Source organism: Rana temporaria, chromosome 3 (genome assembly GCF_905171775.1).
Source record: "Rana temporaria chromosome 3, aRanTem1.1, whole genome shotgun sequence".
Classification (NCBI taxonomy): Eukaryota; Metazoa; Chordata; class Amphibia; order Anura; family Ranidae; genus Rana; species Rana temporaria.
Window position 1 is genome coordinate 25,495,499 of NC_053491.1, and position 21,380 is coordinate 25,516,878.

Sequence of the window (21,380 nt, forward strand, 5' to 3'; positions counted from 1 at the left end):
TTAGATGCCTTCAAAGTGTTGTTGCTAGGCAGAATAGTTAATCTTCCCACTTCCTGCACCTAGGTGCTTAATGCACCGCACAGACTCCTGGGAATGTAGTGGGTGTAACTTTCCAGGAGTCTGTGCACTCCCCAGTCTCGAAGAATCATGTGACTTGGACAGCACAGGTGCTGAAACCTGATCTGACACTGCTTGTGCATCTGCAAGGCTGAAATCCAGAAAGTCATACAGTCTGGCTTCATGATGCCCACACTTAAGATGGCCCCAGTCAATTTCTATTTTATAAAGTGTCTAAATGCTGTAACAACCTAACAAAACGGACCTTAGTTTACAGACTAACTTTACTAGAATACATTAAGCTTGTGTATTACAGGGGTATTTATATATAAAAAGTGAAATTGTGGCCGGAACTCCGCTTTAAATTGTTTGTTCTTTTGGAGATTTTTTTGTAAAAATGCCTTTACACATACGGAAGAACAATATGACAGTGTCTCTTTACTGGACTTTTATACGTTTTATCTTCCCAAAGAAAAATATCAAACTCTTCACAATCACATCTTATTCATGTCAGTTTTCGGGCAGCACTTATATTTGTGAGTGACTATTTTCAAGATTGAAGCACACGAAAGACAAAATTTGAACCAACATATCTGACGAGTACCTTAAAAATTCAATGACAATTGCTACTACATCCATCCAACCAACCAGATATTGATGCATAGTTTATCAAAACAGTGCTAAATATCGCTCTGGTTTTATGTTGCCATCTTTTCACTATCAGTGATCGTTAACTTGTGATCTGACCAACTTTTTCTGCTCATCAGCTATCCTTATTGTTTGTGTATTTTATGTGTGGCCCAAGGCAATTTCTCTTTTTCCAATGTGGCCCAGGAAAGACAAAAGGTTGGACACCCCTGCTATAGAGGAAGAGTTATGCCCCGTAGACATGATCGGAATTTCCGATGGAAAAAGTCTGACAGACTATAACCTTCAGGAACCCGGTGCAAAAAACCGGGGCCCCCGGTGCAAAAAAGTTATGCCTCTGCCATGAAGCATCTTCAACATTACAGTCCAGCTATACAATGACCTAGATAATTGAGAACATTTACAGACAAAAAAATGGGACACTTAGGTATAGAGGGCTTGGCTTTGGGTGGGAGTGAGCGGTGTGCTATCATTGCAATAAACCTTGGCTGGAGTTGAAAATAGGTATGCAGTCCATTATTTGGATGCTACTCTGAAACTGCTTAGTTATCTTAGAGAGTCTATTCATAACAACCAAAATGGGAGCCAGAAACCCAAAGTGTCTAGACCAGGGGTCGCAAACTGGTGGGCCTCCAGCTGTTGCAGAACTACAATTCCCATGAGGCATTGCCAGGCTGACAGTTACATCCATGACTCCCATAGGCAGAGGCATGATGGGACTTGTAGTTCTGCAACAGCTATAGGGCCGCCAGTTTGAGACCCCTGGTCTAAACATACACAAAGAATCATAAGGTCTCCTATGTGGCCCAAGGTTTATGTGATGTACCATATATACTCAAGTAAAAGCCGAGTTTTTCAGTGCTTATACTTGAGTCTCCCGCTGTTGACACAGTGCAGTCAGTCGGCGGCCGTCCAGTGTAACTAAGCCCCGCCTCCTCCTCGTCCGTGATAGGCAGAACACTGAACACTGACTCACTGCTGGAAAACTGAATCAGTGTTCTATCACGGACGAGGAGGAGGCGGGGCTTTGTTACACTGGACAGCCGCTGACTGCAGTTAAGACTGCACGACAGAGATCAGGTACATGAGGCACAGTGAGGCATGCAGATGGGCACAGTAAGGAATGCAGATGGGAGCAGTGAGGAATGCAGATGGGCACAGTGAGGCATGCAGATGGGCACAGTGAGTAATGCAGATTGGCACAGTGAGGCATGCAGATGGACACAGTGAGGCATGCAGATCGGCACAGTAAGGCTGCAAATGGGCACAGTGAGGCTGCAAATGGGCACAGTGAAGCTGCAAATGGGTACAGTGATACTGCAAAATGGGCACAGTGAGGCCGCAGATGGGCATTGTTGACCCTTTTTTCCACTTACAGTAGCTGCTGCATTTCCCACCCTAGGCTTATACTCAAGTCGATACGTTTTCACAGTTTTTTGTGGTAAAATTAGGTGCCTCGGCTTATATTCAGGTCGGCTTATAGTATATATGGTAATTAAAATAAAGAGGACTGTTTTGTGATATATTTCTTTACTTTGTTGTTGTCTATATTTTTCAGTAATGAAAAATAAACAGTTTTGTATTATGAGGGGAATATGTATTGCTCATACCTCTGGCCTACAGAGGTCACTATTTACAGTTGCCACATATTTACTTCTTTCTGTAGCACCTGTGTACTTTTCGTACAGGTGCTATATTAAATTTAGTGGGGGAATGAGAGAGTTATGTGGCTCTCATTCATTTGATTTGTTAAATTTGTCTGTCGCCAAATCTGGATTGTCCTGTGGGTCAGTCTGTGCCCCAGGGATGCAGTCTCATCTCTGGGCGGCAGGTGGCGCCAGAGGGGTCCAGGCAGAGCCACTTCTTCCCAGCAGCCAATTGGAGGAGTTTTTCCTCGCGGGGCATGCTGGGGGTATTTCTGCGGCGGAGGCTGTTGTTCGGGGTTCTTTACCGCGGGTTCCTGGTTCCAGGTGCGGCACCCACCTTTAGGGTGTGCGCACATCACGGGCCCCACCACTATGGCCTTCCAGGCCGGGGTCACGTGCTACGCGGAGCTACTGACTCTGGGCTCTCATAGCCCGGAGCAACTGATGCTGCCTGGGGACCCCAGTGACTCACTGGGTTCTAACCCTTATTGAGAAGATCCCAAGCTGGGTGCTGTTCGGTGGGGGATCGGTCTGAGGAGAACCCAGAGGCAGGTGATCCAATAGGACTTGAACGAACCATCGGGAAAATGGGCACCGGACACTGACTGGTTGCATTCAGGCTGTCAGTCGGTGACCCCAAATGACATACTGGGAGGATTCGCTCTACCGTTTAAACTTTCAAGTACTAGGCCTGTGGCAGAGATCTCATCTTTAAACTCAAAAGTCAATTAGAGCCAAGTCTGTGGCAGAGACTTGTTCCTTCCCAGAAGATCTAAGTGGCGCTCTGGATGCCAGGTTCGTGAGGGGGACCTGTCCAGGGGCACTTTACCCACTAAGGCTGAAGTGGCGACAAGGAAAGAGTTGCTGTAAAAGCAGGACTGCTTTTACTTATCCATAGCCTGATTCTGCTAAGTTCATTCTTCTTTCACCAACCTGTCCTGTCTACCTCAAGTTGACATGTTGGTCCTGTTGACCGGAGAAATAAAGCATTTGAAAGCGTCAAACCAATGGTCTGGACATTCTATTACTGCTCTCATCACTACCATCACCCCTAGACACAATATAGAGGTAACTTAAATACGCCAATCCCAAATCTAACCAGCGGCTCCTCCGGGGGTAGCGCTACATTTCTATACTCTGTACAAGTTTGTCCCAGTTCCTGTTCCTTTTGTGATGTACTCAGAAGCCTTTGCTAATATAACACTTTTTTAGTTACTCTGTCTTCAAGAATACAGGACACAACATGAACGATTTCAAAGTGAACCTGTAACTTTAAATCAGGAAATCATAACAGTAAAAAAATGTGTATCTTCTGTTGGCAGCTGGGCTCCCTTCTCATAAGCCAATACCGTTCTCTTTGTGCCCAAAAGGAAAAATGAATAGGCAGAAAAAGAAACAAATACCTGCTGCCCGTAGGGAAATGAAAGGAAAAGGAATCTATTCCGGCAGTTCTCATTCTCTATGCCAAATTGATTTGGAATTAAATAATATTACAAATATGTAGCGATACTTTCATGCTGGAGTATGTGCCGATGGAATAACTATCCGGTCCTGGACTCCACAATCATACACCGAGTTAACATGGATTCAACAGCTTTGTTTTGGTTCGCTTTTTATGTGTTTCTTATGATTTCAAAGCTGTAGAAGAAACGTAACTAAGCTCATCTAGGCCTGATATGAACAGTGTACCCCAAGTCCCATAACATCTGTATTAATAGCTCCACACATATTCTGTAGTATCAAATTAATTCTCAGCTGAGATGGATGAACTGATCCTTCAATATCAACATCCATGGTAGACTGGGCTAATTTTTGGCCATCCACAGACTATTACTAATCTGCAGTTTTGTACATGTTTTCATTGATTTTTTCATTGTCAAAAACATAGATACAAATTTTATAAAAAACAACAACATTAAAAATGTATTTTCTTTTTTGTAAGGTAAATATTATATATGAATTTTAGGCATTCTTGCTTTTTTATCCATTTAAATTTTATTAGAAGTTAAGCAAAAAATATATAAATACAAAAGCAATGCGCTGTAGAATGCAAAAATTCCCAATAATAATGCTGCTACTTAAATTTATAAGCATAACAAAAGAGGAAAAACGTAAATATGTAACAGTGCATATTTAATATAATCCACAATAGCGCTCTTAAGGCCTCAAATATTTTTTTTTTTTTTCCAATGGATCAAAAACGTTAAACGCTGGTGAGTGACGTTTTTCAGCGTTTATCAGCGTTAGAGCATTTTTACAGCTGAAAAACGTCTCTCAGAACCCACTCGTTTTGTGTTTTTTTTTTTACTGCTCAAAAACGCGTGTGTGCATGGACACATAGGATAACATGATGGAGAGTTTATTGACTGTAGAAAAAAACGTCTACTGCCAAAAACAGCTGCTTTAAAAATGTTCAAAAACGTCCAGTGTGCATGAGGCCTAAATGTGTCCAAAAATGTCCTTAATAGTGATAAAAACAAATATATATATATATATATATATATGTGTATATATATATATATATATACCGTATTTATCGGCATATAACACACACAGGCGTATAACACGCACCTTCATTTTAAGAGGGAAGTTTCAGAAATAAAACTTGAATTTTAAATAAAGAACTTTGAAGCAAAATAAGGGTCAGTGCCCATCAATGCAGTCTGATCAATGCCCATCTGCAGCCTCAAAATTGCCCATCAATGCAGCTTCGCAATTGCCCATTAATGCAGCTTGATCAATGCACATCTGCAGCCTCACCATTGCCCATCAATGCATCTTAATCAATGCCAATCTGTAGCCTCACCATTGCCTATCAATGCCCATCTGCAGCCTCCCCTTTGCCATGAATGCAGCCTGATCAATGCCCATCTCAGGGAGGGTGCAGTCAGATTACATACAGCGAGAATCTCCTGAGACTGATCAAATCTCCAAAATAATGAAACGCTCGAAAACATGACCTGTTGGGGCGCCTTAAGGACTGGAGTTGAAAAACACTGTCCTATACCCATAGTTGATCCAGAGGAAGGCAAAAAAAAATGCAAAGCATGATTGTGCTCCATATATATATATATATATATATACATTGCTCCATAAGAAACACGTCCAACGCAAAACTAGTCAAGTAATTTGAGCATTTTTTTTAGTACATTTTCTGAGCACATTTTACACTCTATGGCCCAGATTCTCATACATTCGCGCTGCTCCTGGGCAGCGTAATGTATGAGCTCTACGTTACACCGCCGCAGGTCTACAGGTTTAAATCCTGATTCTCAGAACACTTACCTGTAAACTTGCGGCGGTGTATCGTTAGATTGCTCGGCGCAAGCCCGCCCAATTCAAATGGGGCGGGCACCATTTAAATTAGGCGCGCTCCCGCGCCGAGCGTACTGCGCATGCTCCGTCGGGTAAATTACCCGACGTGCATTGCGCTAAATGACGTCGCCCCGACGTCATTTGCCTAGATGTATACGTAAATGGCGTCCAGCGCCATTCACGGACGTCTTACGCAAACGACGTAATTTTGATTCAATTCGACGCGGGAACGACGGCCATAGTTAACATTGGTTGCCCCTGCTAATAGCAGGGGCAACCTTACGCGTCGGGTACGCTACGCAAACGACGTTAATTCGCTGCGTCGACCTTGCGTATGTTCGGGAATCGCCGTACTTACCTCATTTGCATAGACGACGGGGAAAAGCGACGATGCGACACCTAGCGGCGGGAAAAAAAATTACTTTTAAGATCTGACAGCGTAACAGCCTTACGCTTGTCAGATCTAATGGGTACCTATGCGCAACTGATTCTAAGAATCAGTCGCATAGATACCCGGGGCCAGATGAGGAGTTACGACGGCGCTAATGGTGTTGCGCCGTCGTAACGCCTTCGAGAATCTGGGCCTATATGTTACTTATTGATACTGTGTTTCCCCGAAAATAAGACCGGGTCTTATATTAATTTTGAATACAAAAAATAAATTACCCTGTTCCTTTAAAGCACAGTGCTTGTGCTTGGTGCTGTGTCATTTATCCCTTGTTCTAAAAATCCTGGATTAAATCAATAAAATATTCCTGTGTCCCCTGTTTTCCCTCCCTCTCCCCCAATCAGGTCAGTATTTTGACATCATTTAAAAAAAAAACATCTTGCTTAAAATTATGTAATCGGTTTTATTAAAAAAGATTATACGGTATAAGTGTGTATACTGGCAGTATGTCTTACTTTGCAACAGTTTTTGGAAATACGGTACCTTTCTAACAGATCCCCTGGGTTCGCACGTGATCTGCTCTTCTCCGCTCTGAGATCCCTGCTGATGTCAGCCCGCTCCGAGCTCTGAGAAGGGAGGGGCCCCAGACGTCAGCCAGATGGAGGGAAGAGCCGAGTTCCCTGCTGACGTCAGCCTGCTCTGAGCTCTGAAGAGGCAAGGGCCGCATACGTCGCCGGGAGGAGGGAAGAGCCGAGATCCTGCTGACGTCAGCCCGCTCCGAGCTCTGAAGAGCAAAGGGCTGCAGATGTCAGCCCGGAGGAGAGAAAGAAACCTCCGGCAGAGCAATGGCTGTAAATATGGGATTACCGTATTAAATATGGAGACACACACTGCACCTTATACCAATTTTACAGTTTTTTAATGAACGTTACTAGGGCTAATTTTTGGTGTAGGGCTTATATTGCAGCCCTCCCTGATCATCAGGCTAGGTCTTATTTACGGGGTAGGGCTTATTTTCGGGGAAACACTGTATATGATGAAATGATCGTGTATGCACATACATTGGTATTTCCCCTTTAAGGGTTTATTAGTCAAGCAGTAGGAACTAATCACAACTCATCAACCTTATGCGGTATTTACAGTTTGAACCTTGGATTATATGACTGGTCACTGAGACATGTTTTAAACCATCTTCACTTTGTATATGTTTTTTATCTTTGTCTTAGTCTTTTTTTCATTGATGTTTTAGCAACCAATACAATTTTATATCTTTTTTTATACGATGCAAAATATGCCTGCAAAGTCCTTTTTATCTACTCTCTATTTCTGAGTTTGGAAGATACCCAAGCTCATCTCTAGTTGGCAGTGGTTGATTTGTGGTTAGCAGGCAATCAGGAGGTGATATGCCACCTCTCGCACACCAGTTTGAGGAGGGGTCTTCATCTTGCCACAACCATGTCCATTAGAAAGCTTGGTTGCAGCTTGATCATGGCACAGCTCCATTTATCTCTAAGGGTGTGTTGGCAGGTTGTATCACTTGTCAAACACAACATGTCTCCTTTTATTTTGCAGGTGGAAAGCCAAATATGTGTGAGAGGCCATCAGGCAGCCAATGCCAGGTCTTGACAGACAGTTGTGGCACTTTAGGCATCAGCCTCCTGGTTTGTCACACCGACAATGCCCATGTGAAAGAGGTCTTTCAGTGACACATTTCACACACTATCTAGGTAATAATCCTTCTACAGCAATGCTCTTAAGGGCAAGCAATGAACTAAATACAAATATATTCATCATGAAAATCACTGGGTATGTGACTTTGTGACTGGTGATTTGGCGGTGTCACCCTACTCTATAAATCCATTTGGCTGTATGCTACAATGCTCTCCCTTAGCCTGAATTCATGCTAATGACTGCCTGCATATGCTTATATCACATATTTATATTAAAGTTAATAATCTGTTACATTGCTTCTTAACCCTCAGTCTACACATGATTAACTTTTCTGATTTCCTTCAAAACCGTTATTAAAATAGTGTTGCATTTCACTCAATGTGTCAGAAAGATTTCTTACAGGTCTGGAAGACAGCGGCAATTACTGTGTCAGCGAGCCTCAGATATTCAGAACGGAAACCCTCTGCATTGCTGATATTGCCCGATGGCCAACAACAGTTTACCACAATAATTATTCTTCCAAATAATATTTTCATATTAAAGCAGCTCATTATAAATAAGCAGGTCTGTTCTTTAATGCTAAATGCCACAGGACTTAATTAAAAGCATAAATATCCCCTTCTAATGAATTCAATATCTGAAGGCAGGATGGCAAAATCATCAACTTTGTATACTGCATTTATTGTCTGGTTTATGTAAGATGTTCGGAGAGACAGGTACTCACTCTGCTGCACTTAACATGTCTGGAAACCTTAAAAATATACTTTTTATTATTTGTTCTAACTTTTTTATTTTTTTGTTAGTATTGGATAGAGTGAAAAGCATTTGGAACACATGTCTGGATTGTATTGCTGTCTGTGTCCCTATTAGACAAATTCACCTTCTCTACTTGTCCTGGTGACAACAAGGGTGAGCAAAGGAAACTGTCACATGATAGCCAGTGTACAGGACGCCAGGGTTGGGTCCTGGACGGGTGCTATACAGCACCACTATTTGGGCTGTGGTCCCTTTAAATAGCGGGAAGAGTGTTCAGGGGGTCACCCAAAGTGGGTGAAGGATTCCAGGTAAGAGTTAATCCAGAGAGGACTGGCTCACAGTTCTCTCTGTCTTGATAGAGTAATTTGGGGCCTGGAATCCTGGAGGCTCTAAAGTGCTATTTGGGTGGGAAAGAGCCTCCACTCCTAAACACTGGGAGCCAGCACACAAGGTGTTAACACTCCCAGAGAACCACCCATTTAAACAGGAAGTGGTGCTGGAGGTGTGTGAAGGAGTGTGGAGATTGCACCTGTGAAGACAAGCTGGGAGTCTGATAGCTGCTGTTCAGAATACAGTGAGGACTTTTTAGAATACAGGGGGCGAAGACCCGTCTACCAACGAACTGTATGTGTTTTGTTTTGACTCATTTTTGGTGCTGAAGATAAGCAGACTTTATTTGATGCTGAAGCTAAGTGGACTTTTCGTTTATAGTTTTTCTTGTGTGCTGAGAAAAGCCTGATTTTTTGTTGACCTATGAATAAAATCCCTTTTTATGTTCAGCTCGAACGGTTTGTGCACTTAATCCCACCGAGCTATAGCCCCCGAACGTTACACCGGCCACAGACCCAATCAGTTGCAGCTATAAAATTTCCTACCTGCAGCCACATGTAACGAAGTGGAAGGGATGATGGTGACATTATTGATCTAATATGGGCACTAGACATGTGCAATTAGTCTTGTTCCAAATAAATTTTTTAACAAATTTCGACAAATTCAGTAATATCCGAATTAACAAAAAAAATGTTTTTCCCGAATATTCACAGAATATTCACGAGTTTACGACTCGTAAATTCTAAATTAGAAGATCCAAAAATTCAAAAATCTAAAATAATAACTATTAAATTATAGGTATTGGAATTTCCTTTCAAATTTGGCTGTCAGTGAACAAATACAAATTTATCCGAAGTTACAAATTATTCGAAATAACAAATGCTGTATCTAAATGAATGGAGCGTAACAAATTAATAATAATACCAATAGAAACTTTATATTATTATTATTTATTATTAATTTGTTCCGCTCCATTTGTTTAGATGTGGCATTCGTTATTTGTATTTGTTACGTTCACTAACAGCCAAATTTGAAAGGAAATTACAATACCTATAATTTAATAGTTAGTTATTATTAGTTCTTTTGAATTTTCAGATTTTCTTTCTTATTTTCTTATTTTCGAATTTACAAATTTTCCAAATTACACATTTTCGAAATGTACGCGTTTACAAATTTACAAATTGCACTCATAACGAATGAGCCGAATAACGAAAAAAAAAAGAAAGAAATGAAAACGAACAAATGTTTCGGCAGTGTCTAATGGCCAGATATTTACAAAAGGAAAATAAACTGTTCACTTTGCAACGGAATGTTCCCTTACCTTAATGAATAAAGTGAAGCTCTGCTGACTTCCATCGTCCTATCCCGTGCAAGCAAAGCGTTGCTTTTTGTTCTTTATTTCCTTACATGTGAGCTCCCACTCATCCTACATATCTGGAGCTCTCCAAACTCTGCTTGTGGTAAAAGAGAATTTAGTTTTAACCCCTTTGCGTCGGCAACTCCAGGCCCTTTAAAGGATTTTATATCCGGTGATGCATGGCAAGGTTTATGATCCTGTGACCTCCGTGATTGGCGTTTTCTGTTAGCCGCCTGTAACTGTGTCAGGAGCATGCAGGGCGTGTGCTCTCGGCACAGTTGTGTCTGCTAATTGTCATGCAAATATACGGCCTCTCAGCGCCAAGGCCCATCTGCCGAGAGGCCACATATCTGCGTACCGTTGGCGCCTAGGGGTTAATTGTAGTACAGTACCATGTTTGCAGGAGAGTCTTAGCAGTTCAGTTACTGGGATACATTTTTTGCCTCCAATTGCTAATTTTGTTCTCAAAGCAAAACAGATAAGTTCTCAAGCTTGTTCCTGTCCAAAAGAAGGTCCAGAAAGGAAGGAGTGGGGGGCGGGGCTAAGCCCCTTATGTGTCTCTTATAGACATACAGAGCGAGGATTGCGAGTGAGAATGCATGAATACCCACATAGAAGCAGCTTGCTATGGGGCACTTGATGGGGGGGGGGGACAACAGCGCCGGCAGGAGACCCAAGAAGAGGAAGATCCGGACTGCTCTGTGCAAAATCATTACAAAAAGCAGGTAAGTATAACGTGTGTTATTTAAATAAATTAAATAACAAAAAATAAATAAAAACAAAGCTTCACTATCACTTTAAAGTATCTGTTTGTATGCACCAGAAACTTTTGTCAGTCTACAGGTATCTGTGTTCTATAGCGTAGTCAAGATCCTGTGACACCCCATGCAATGCCCTTACCCACCATCAGTATTACACTTGGCAATGAATGCCTTATTAAATTGGGTGGAATTCATACAAAAATTACAAACATAGCAAATTTAAAATGTATTTTTTTTTCATATATTAGGGTTGGTCTTCATGTCAAACACTGTTTATTTAATCAATTTTAGCATAAATCCCCCCCACTGATATTTCTCTTTTTCTAAATGCTAACTAATCCTGGGTTTGTGGTATGTAATTCATAGAAGCAATAGAATCTGTAGGAGCAACATTTCAATTAAAAGAATAATCAAATTCTGAATGTTATTTGAATAATCTTAGTTCTTAAATTAAGCATGCATTTTTGCAAGCAAGCTAGAGTATAAATTACATTTTCCGCTACATTGACAGTGAACGCGTAATTAATATCTCAACTTTTTCTTTCTGATCTTCACTGCCGCACTCAAACAACTTTTGCTCAGATATTACAGCTTTGCGTTTTTTTTTTTTTTAAATGCAATTTACTTTTGCAGTACATGAATAATATATTTAATAATCAGGACTGCACTCTCTCCCTCTCTGCCAAAGCCAGATGGCGAGTTAGCATTATGGCATTATCAGACTGTGCTGTTATTGGTGGTACACATCACAGACCCCCAAACACGTTTTGCAATATGGTAATTTCAGGGTTTCACTAAGGGCCCTTCTTATGTTAGAATGTGGGATAATATTGCGCAAATATTATCAAATAAATATTTAAAGAAGTGAAAAGTGAATGGAGCTGCTACATAAGAATGTGACAAATATTCAAATAGGAAGGTTGGGTAAAATGTAGCGCTAAAACTTATCATACAGTCAAGGTGCACAAGAAAGATGAACATTCTAATAAACATTCAATAAAAAATGAATAAAAGAGTCCAACATGGTGAATAGGTGAGAACAAAACTAGTCCAATAGCACAAATCAGATCCTTAGACCCCGTACACACGGTCGGACAAAACCGATGAGAATGGTCCGACGGACCGTTTTCATCGGTTCACCGCTGAAGTAGCCTGATGGTCTGATGTGTGTACTCACCATCATTTCAAAATCCGATCGGGTCAGAACGTGGTGACATAAAACACACAACGTGCTGAAAAAAATGAAGTTCAATGCTTCCAAGCATGCGTCGACTTGATTCTGAGCATGCGCGGGTTTTGAACCGATGCTTTTCTGTACTAACCATCGGTTTGGTCCGATGGGGCAGCGGTCCATCGGTTCGGTTTTGAAGCATGTTTTAAAATTTTGGACCGAAGAAAAACGGACCGATAGCCTATACACACGGTTGGTTTGGTCTGATGAAAATGAACTTCGGTTTATTCACATCGGACCAAACCGACCGTGTGTACGGGGCCTAAAAAGGAAAACACAATATAAGTCCACAACCATAAGGTGATAATCCTCAGATAAATGGATGTAAGGAGCTGATAAGTGGGACATCCAAGATAGTGAATCTTCTCTAAATTCATAAGAATAAATACTCTTACCAAGACTGGTGGACTCGAATATCAGCGACAACGAGTCATTAGAGCATTGATATCCAGATCGAAGAATCACCCAAACAATTGAAGGGACCCGGGATCTCAGGTGGGGTTTCCAAAGGACATTGTGAGAATCAACCGAACTGGGAAGGCAGGTAACCCAATTGGATCACCACAAGGACTCACATCTGAACACGGTATGTAAAGAAAAAAGAGGGCTCCAATAGTGTAGGTCAAAAAAAGTAGGTTCATTAAAAAAAACACATGGAATAAAAAGTGATCATGATTAATAAAGCAATGTGGGGAACGATGAACCTTGTCCAACGTGTTTCGTCCTACTAGGACATCTACAGGGGCATCTGTAGATGTCCTAGTAGGACGTAACACGTCGGGCAAGGATCATCGCTCCCACATTGCTTTATTAATTCCATGCATGTTGGTTTTTTTAAATAAACCTACTTTTTTGACCTACACTATTGGAGCCCCCTTTTTTCTCTACATACCGTGATTGGAAGTGAGTCCTTGTGGTGATCTAATTGGGTTACCTGCCTTTCCAGTTTGGTTGATTCCCACAAGGTCCTTCAGAGACACCACCTGAGATCTGGGGTCCCTTCAGTCGTTTGGGTGATTCATCGATCTGGATATCCATGCTCTAATGACTCGTCGTTGACATTCGGGTCCACCAGTCTCGGTAAGAGTATTTATTCTTATCAATCTAGAGAAGATTCACCATCTTGGGTGTCCCACATATCAGCCCCTTACACGCATTTATCTGAGGATTATCACCTTATGGTTGTGGACTTATATTGTGTTTTTTTTTCCTTCTTAGGAAGATTTATGCTATTGGACTAGTTTTGTTCTTACCTATTCACCATGTTGGACTCTTTTATTCATTTTTTGATGGAATTTTTATTAGAATGTTCATCTTTCTTATGCACCTTCACTGTATAATAGGTTTTAGTGCTACATTTTACCCACCTTCTTAAGTTATATCACCTTAGCGTGGTATAATGCCATTTTTTGTTATGTTATAACCTGTAGGGTTGGTTTACTAAAGGTAAGATGTTCATTTTGCAAGGGAAGTTGTACATTGCTAGGAAATTTCCCCTAGGGCTTAAAGCGGTAATAAACAGCTGAAAGAAAACTGCAAGACAATGGCATAATATGCTAGTATGCATCACATACTAGCACACTATAGTTATGTAGCACTACCCCCTAAGGAGCTGCTGGTTTGTTTTGGGTGGCATGTTACCTCATGGCTCCTCCACCGTCTAGGGGTGTATGGTGAATATAGTAGTAACGGAATGTCCACGGCAGGTGTCTTTTTCTGTGCTCTTTATTACCCAGCCGGGTAAAAACAAATAAACTTGTGGTGATAGAAGTGTTGAAGTAACATTCAGGCGTAACAATAGGGAAACAGTCCTGCTTCCAACAACACTTAGTCTTCTTCACCACTTCAGCCGGAGTGGGTATAGTGTACCTGGACAGGCCTCTCACACTGACCTGGCAGCCAGAGTATCACTCAGAACTTAGAGGAAAAGTCTCTGCCACAGACCCTCCTTTGGATTGAGGTAGCGGAGGTGATCCTCCTTAATAGACTTTGGCCTGAATCTCCTTCAGGTAGTTTGCAGGTTACAGACTGATAGGTGACAAATGTCCAGCCTTTCAGTAACCGGTTACCTTGATCCCCGGTGGATTGTCGAGACCCTCAGATGGACTCCCTACCGAACAGCTTCCTCACAAGGGAACAATGCTTGGGATCTTCTTAAGGATAGGGACCCAGTCAATTACTGGGGCCCAGCCACAGCTTAAATGTTCCCAGCCCAACATAGTCCTGGAACCAGGAACACTGCGTGGCACGTGCACCCCGGCCTGGAAGGCCATTTCGCCGGGGCGCCGTGATGCAGTCACCCTAAAGGTGGGTAGGAATAAAAATTGTCTCTGGACAGACGCACTCTGAAAAAATTGTAGCCTTTATTAAAAGAAGGACAGCACTACAAGTCACAGCAAAATAAAATAAAAATCCGACTACTGACGCGTTTCGCACTGAAACTAGTGCTTAGTCATAGCTTGGGTGCCGCACTCAAAGAAGAACACAGACCAATGGCATCTGTCTCATAAATGCCCTCCCCCAGCATGCACCAAGGAGAAACCCTCCTGATAGGCTGCCAGGGAAAAGCACCCAAACCTTGACTCCACTGCTGCCACCTATCGTCCTGGGGTGGGAACAGCACCCCAGAAACAACAGAATGAGCCCGCAGCACAGCCAAGCTGAGACAGAGACCCAATTTGAACATATTAACTGGATCAGAGCAAATTATCTCTCTGATCCCCCTCTAAATTTACAAAGCACCGGTACTTGGAAGTAACCAGGCGCTACAGTTACATAGTTACATAGTTAGTCAGGTTGAAAAAAGGCACAAGTCCATCTAGTTCAACTATAACGTGCGTGCGGGAGCTCTCGGTTTCGGTAAGAAGCTCTGATGTTCCTGCACGATACCCTGGACCTTCAGAGCGCATGTGCCGCTGATGTCAACGGTTGCATGCAGGGTGAAAATCTCCTAAATGTACACCGTTTATATCCATTTTACCTTATTATTATAATATTATTATAATATTATTATTATTATTATTATTATTATTATTATTATATAATATTATTATATTATAATATTATTATAATAAGGTAAGCCTTTTTATAAGGAATTAATATAAAAATACTGCATTATACACATAAATAAACAATAGCAGCCAGCACTACAATCTTAACAAAAATTGTGCGTATGAATAAAGTGAAAACAGTGCAGCGCTAAGAATTAAATGTTGAGTATTGACATATCAACATACTGTGACATACAAAATAAATTGGGATTAGCATATACGAAAAACTCATCTAATTGATAGTGTCTCTAAAAAAAATGCCCATTGTAAATCAGCATTGGTAGTTTTGTCCCATTGGTGATTAAAACATTAATCCATTAGTATATATTGATGGGAAGGAATCCAGACGTGTAGGACTAAAGGAGTCACCACCGTGTGTGCATCCACCACCCAGGGGAGAAGATTATATACGCGTACCAGAAGGTAGCATCAATCAGACATGTGATATCAAAGCTCTGGTTAGTGAGTGGTGCAATTCCTCCTCCTCAGCTGAGCCACCTCAGGCAACCTTGACCCGGCATGTGAGAATATGGATCAGGGTGGCAATGTCCCAGATGGTAAAAAACCTCCTTCCACCACAGAACTGTTTGGTAGGTTTATGGTTAACAGCAACCATAAAAAAACAACAGAAAGCCTCCACATAGTGAAAAACTGTATGGTTACGGGTTTATTTGGAATAAAAAGGCTTTACATAGATTTCAAGATGTATTGCATCAAGTAAAAAATCTCTGTGATCACAAAAGCATAAAATTCAAAAAGGCGCAATGGCATGGAAAGCACTCATCTAACTGACGCGTTTCATCTACAAAAACCTGAACTGGGGTATAAGATACCCCAGTTCAAGGTTTTTTTTTTTTTTTTTTTACAAAATGTGCCTTTTTTTTGGGGATTGCTTTTTCAATTTAGGCTATGGGAGAATGCCCATTACTGGCAATCCTCTGGTTACAAACAAGGTTCTGTAGATTTGATCTTAAGATTTGTATGTAAGGTGGAACAGGTACATTTTTTAGGTTTAACTCCAGCCAAAAAAAATGTTTACGTTTTTTGGGATAGCATAGAGAAGGGCTAACCCCCTTGTAACATTTGTTTTGCTTTCTGTGCCCCTCTTCAGAAGATTTCACCTCACTTCTCTGTGACAAATAAATTTTGGGTTGTTGTGGAAGCAAGGATTGGTGATAAAGCTTCAGCCCATTCACACAGGGGCAACACGACTTCTAGCACGACTTTGGGAGGCAACTTGAGTATGAATCATCAGGCAACTTACAAGGCAACTTCATGTTGCCTCCAGAATAGTATAAGGCAACTTTAACCTGCCTGGCGGTATCCCCGAGCGTGACTCGGGGTGGGTTTTTCATGCTGCGATCGGTATCCCCGAATTACGCTCGGGGTAGCTGTGCAGAGTGTGCAGCCGCGCGGCTTACCTGCTTGCAGCATCCACAGACAAGTTACTCACCTTGTCCCTGGATCCTGCGATGTCTCCCCGCTGTCTGAGCGAGCGGGTCCTCCTCGCTCGATTCACAGTGTCCCTGTGTGCCGCCGATCTCCGTTCCCTGCGACGTTACGACGCACGGGGGCGGAGAACGGCGCCAAATTCAAAAAAGTAAATAAACACAATACACACAGTATACTGTAATCTTATAGATTACAGTACTGTATGTAAAAAATACACCCCCCCCTTGTCCCTAGTGGTCTGCCCAGTGTCCTACATGTACTTTTATATAATAAAAACTGTTCTTGCTGCCTGAAAACTGGAGATTGTCCAAAAGTGTCCCTTTATGTCAAAAATGGTTTTAGATCAGCTAGAAAACAGCGATAATAAATTATAATCACTTGCAGAATTGTGTGATAGCGATTTGTGGGGAAATACGTCATAAAAAAAATAAAAGTAATGACAGCGACAATTCTGCAACTGAGCAAATTTCAGTGATTTTGAGTTGATTACATTATTGAATAATTTTTATTATAATTATATTATTATTTGTTATAATTATTTATAATTATTTATTATATTATAATTTATAATTTTGTTTTTAAAAAAAAATCATACCCGGGATGCCTACTAGACTCTTGTTTGGTCAGATTTAAATGAGTTATTCCTAAAAAATTGCAGACCTACAGTATAAAACGCCAAATTTCCTTGCAAAATAATTGTACCGCTTTTGGTAAGTAATTCCAGACAGAATCATACCGCCAGGGAGGTTAAGTCGCCTCCAGGACAGGAGGCTTTCCAGTGGCCAATCAAACAACAATCAGCTCTGTGGGAGGGAGGCGTTTGCCTGAGAAATGTATGTTATCTTCCTGTATTGTTGCTTCAGTTAAGACAGTGATCCGACTTCTGAGGTGACCTCCATTGGAATCAATGGGTACAAGTTGCCTAGAAGTCGGATTGAAGTAGTACAGGAACCTTTTCTGAAGACGGAGCGACTTCAGTAGTGTACATTAAGATGGCTCTCATTCACTTCCATTCATTTTCTCGACCGCGCGACTTGGGGCAACTTGGGGCGACTTGAAGTCAGATCCCAGGTCGTCCCAGTGTGAACAGGCTCTAAGTGGCAACATCTTTTTCCCATGATAACTTTTAGGCCTCGTACACACGACCAGTTTCCTCGGCAGAATCCATCAAGAAACTTGGTGGGAGATCTTTTTTACCGAGGAAACCGGTCGTGTGTACATTCTTCATCGAGGAAACTGTCGGGGAACTCGACGAGCAAAAAAGAGAGCAAGTTCTCTTTTTCTTCAACGGAAGTCTCAATTTGCTCGTCGAGTTCCTCGTCGGGCTGGTTTTCGACGAGAATCTCGAGCGTGTGTATGCTAAGGAACCCACGCTTGCTCAGAATAAAAAATGAGACGGGAGTAAAAGTTGCATTTGTAATGGAGATAACACATTTTTCAAGCTGTAACTGACTGTAAAGTGCAAATCGTCTCTTACCAAACTTTTACTTAACACGCAAACTCATGAGATTAGCAAAAGCAGCCCCAAGAGTTTTGAAAGTGGAATCGAACTTCCCCTGCAGTTGTATGTGTTGTATGTCACCGCGTTTGAGAACGAGGAGATTTTGTCTTGACCGTGTGTACGCAAAGCAAGCTTGTCGAGTTCCTCGACAAGCCTAACAAGGAACTCGACGAGGAAAACGATGTGTTTCACCCGACGAGTTCCTCGGTCATGTGTACGAGGCCTTACAAGAGTGAATTTCCCTTCCTTGGGGTAGATTTCTTCTCACTTCCGGTTGTCTCCATTTGTTTGTAAGTATACAGCCTTATACACATGATCGGACTTCCATCAGACTTTTTCGTGGATTTTGGTCCGAATGGGCATTGGCCGTGAACATGTACACACGGCAGAACATTTTTAGCCAACATTCACCAAATCACGTGGTTTTTCAGCTCTTTTGATGTAAAGGAAGACTTTTGGTTGCTATGGACAATCTACAGTTTGCAGGCAGAAAGAACAGTTTTTATTATATAAAAGTACATGTAGGACACTGGGCAGACCACTAAGGACAAAGGGGGTGTGTATTTTTTTCATGCAGTACTGTAATCTGTAAGATTACAGTATACTGTATGTGTATTGTGTTTTTCACTTTTTGAATTAGGCGCCGAACTCCGTCCCTGTGCGTCGTAACGTCGCAGGGAATGGAGCTTGGCACTCGGCACTGTGAATCGAGCGAGGAGACACAGCGGAGACCTGGAGGAACATGGGTGCTAGAAACGACTTACCTATTGCAAACTAAAGGCCCCTACACACAATCTGACTTTTTGACAACAACGGTCAAACGGTCTTCCAATGTTCTTGTCACTGCGGTCGAAAACTAAAGTTGATTTGACCCACTAATGATAAGAAAAAACAAACAGTGAAAAGAGGGCCAGATGAGGAAAAAATCCCCAGTTGGACCCCTAAATACAGACTTTGAGGTTAGAAAAATTCAAATTACAAGCAAGTCAAATTGAGCTTCGGAAACCAGTAAGCTTTTATTCCAAGCATCAGCAAAACACAGAAATCCTCTTAAAAAAAAAGTCAAAGTTGAAACCATTCTAGCTAATGACAGTTGCCTGGCAATTTATTTTCCATATTTCCCTATTTTTAACCTCTGCTAGAAGGTGCAGTGTTGATGCAAGACGTAAGATGATTATTTATGCCTTAAAAACCCAGACCAGCTTTGTCCAAATTGTAAAGGTGATGTATTATGATCCCATTTGTTAATACCCTGAGTTGTTTGCCATTCAAAGACAAGGGCATGAAGCATTTGAGTCTCAAGTCCACTTTGTTTTGTCCAGTTTTTTCCATTACAGATATGGAAATGAGACAACTGAAAGAACGTACAACCAAAAACCCCAATAATTTGGCAGCTGTCAACAAAGTGTCATAAATAATAACAACATCATCACATGCCTGATAAAAGGGTCCTCCATGACTCCGAAACGTTGCACTACCTGCTCTGTGATGTGACCGTGCTTCAATAAAAAAAGAGTAATACGTAATAACGGCCCATAAGCAAAACTGCCAAGCCCACCAACAGTAGAGTCTTGGAACTTATGTAGTGAGCTCCTTATCTCACATGACCTGATCTCCAAAAGGTTGGTAAACAGTTTTTTTATACAAATTATGGTCTTGTGATATGTCTATAAAGTCTGTATTTAGGGGTCCAACTGGGGATTTTTTCCTCATCTGGCCCTCTTTTCACTGTTTGTTTTTTCTTATCATTAGTGGGTCAAATCAACTTTAGTTTTCGACCGCAGTGACAAGAACATTGGAAGACCGTTTGACCGTTGTTGTCAAAAAGTCAGATTGTGTGTAGGGGCCTTTAGTTTGCAATAGGTAAGTCGTTTCTAGCACCCATGTTCCTCCAGGTCTTTGCATTTCATTTGGTTTCAGTGCTATAAAATAGTTAAAAGCCTTGCAGTCCTCCAGTCAACATTTAGCTTGCTTTTGTTTTTCAATCCTCTATATTTGTTTGAGATGGGGTAAGTGGAATGGCCGATGAATGCAGCTAGTGTCTACTAAACATGTGCATTCGTTTTCGTTAGAATGCATTTTCGTCCGAAAATCAGGTTTTTTCGTTATGGTTTTAACAAACGATAACGAAAGTGCAAGAAACGAAAACCGAAAGATCCAACATAAAAAATGCTTTATTTTCGTTTTTGTTGCGGTAAAAATTCGATATAGAGAGATTCGACATTATAGGGAAAAGATTCGACATCATAGAGAAAAGATTCGACATCATAGAGAAAAGATTCAACATTATAGAGAAAAGATTCGACACTATAGAAATAATAGATTCGACATTACAGAGAATAGATTTCGATTTATGAGAAAATAGATTCGACATTATAGAGAATAGATTCGACATTATTACTAGTCATACAACATTAGAATTCTTGTAGGCGGAATATTCGAACGGAAATGTACGATTCGACATAAAGATTCAACGTTTCGTCGAATATTTTTTGCCCATCAGACAGAAACCAACAAAGATTCGACGTTCCGGCGAATATTCTTTTGACCATTCGACAGAAACCAAGTATTATTGGATTTTCGGACGAAAGCTATTCCCCAACGAAAAACAAAATAAATCAAAACGATTTTCGGGAGTAACTAAATAAATTTATTTTCCAAACGAAAACGAAAAAACGAAACAAAATATTCCAGTCTGCACATGTCTAAATTAATACCTTATTATAATTCAATGAAAATATGCACAATACATAAAAGATGGGGTAAGAAACCCACTCATTAAATCAAATACCCTCTACTGAATCGGTACCCATACCCCTGAACATTATTACATGTATAGACATAGCAGTATTTTGTACAACCAGGATCCGAATCCAGACGTATGTCAGATGATAGGTACCGATCCAGTACAGGGTAATTGATTTTATGAGTGGGTCCATATTTAGGAGTCCAAATGTGGATTTTTTTCCTCACGTGGACCTTCTTTACACTTTTTTATAGATTTGGATTTACTCGAAAAACAGACAAACTTTCTTAAAACATTTTTTTCCTAAGAATTTGTGTTTGAAATCCTACCCATATATGGCCAGATTAAGAGAAAAAGAGACTGGAGCAGAGAGAAAGGAAGAGATGGCGAGAAGGATATAAAAGATGAAAAGAATGAATGGATGAAAGAAAGAAAGAAAGAAAAAGAGAGACTGGAGATGTAAAAGAGATG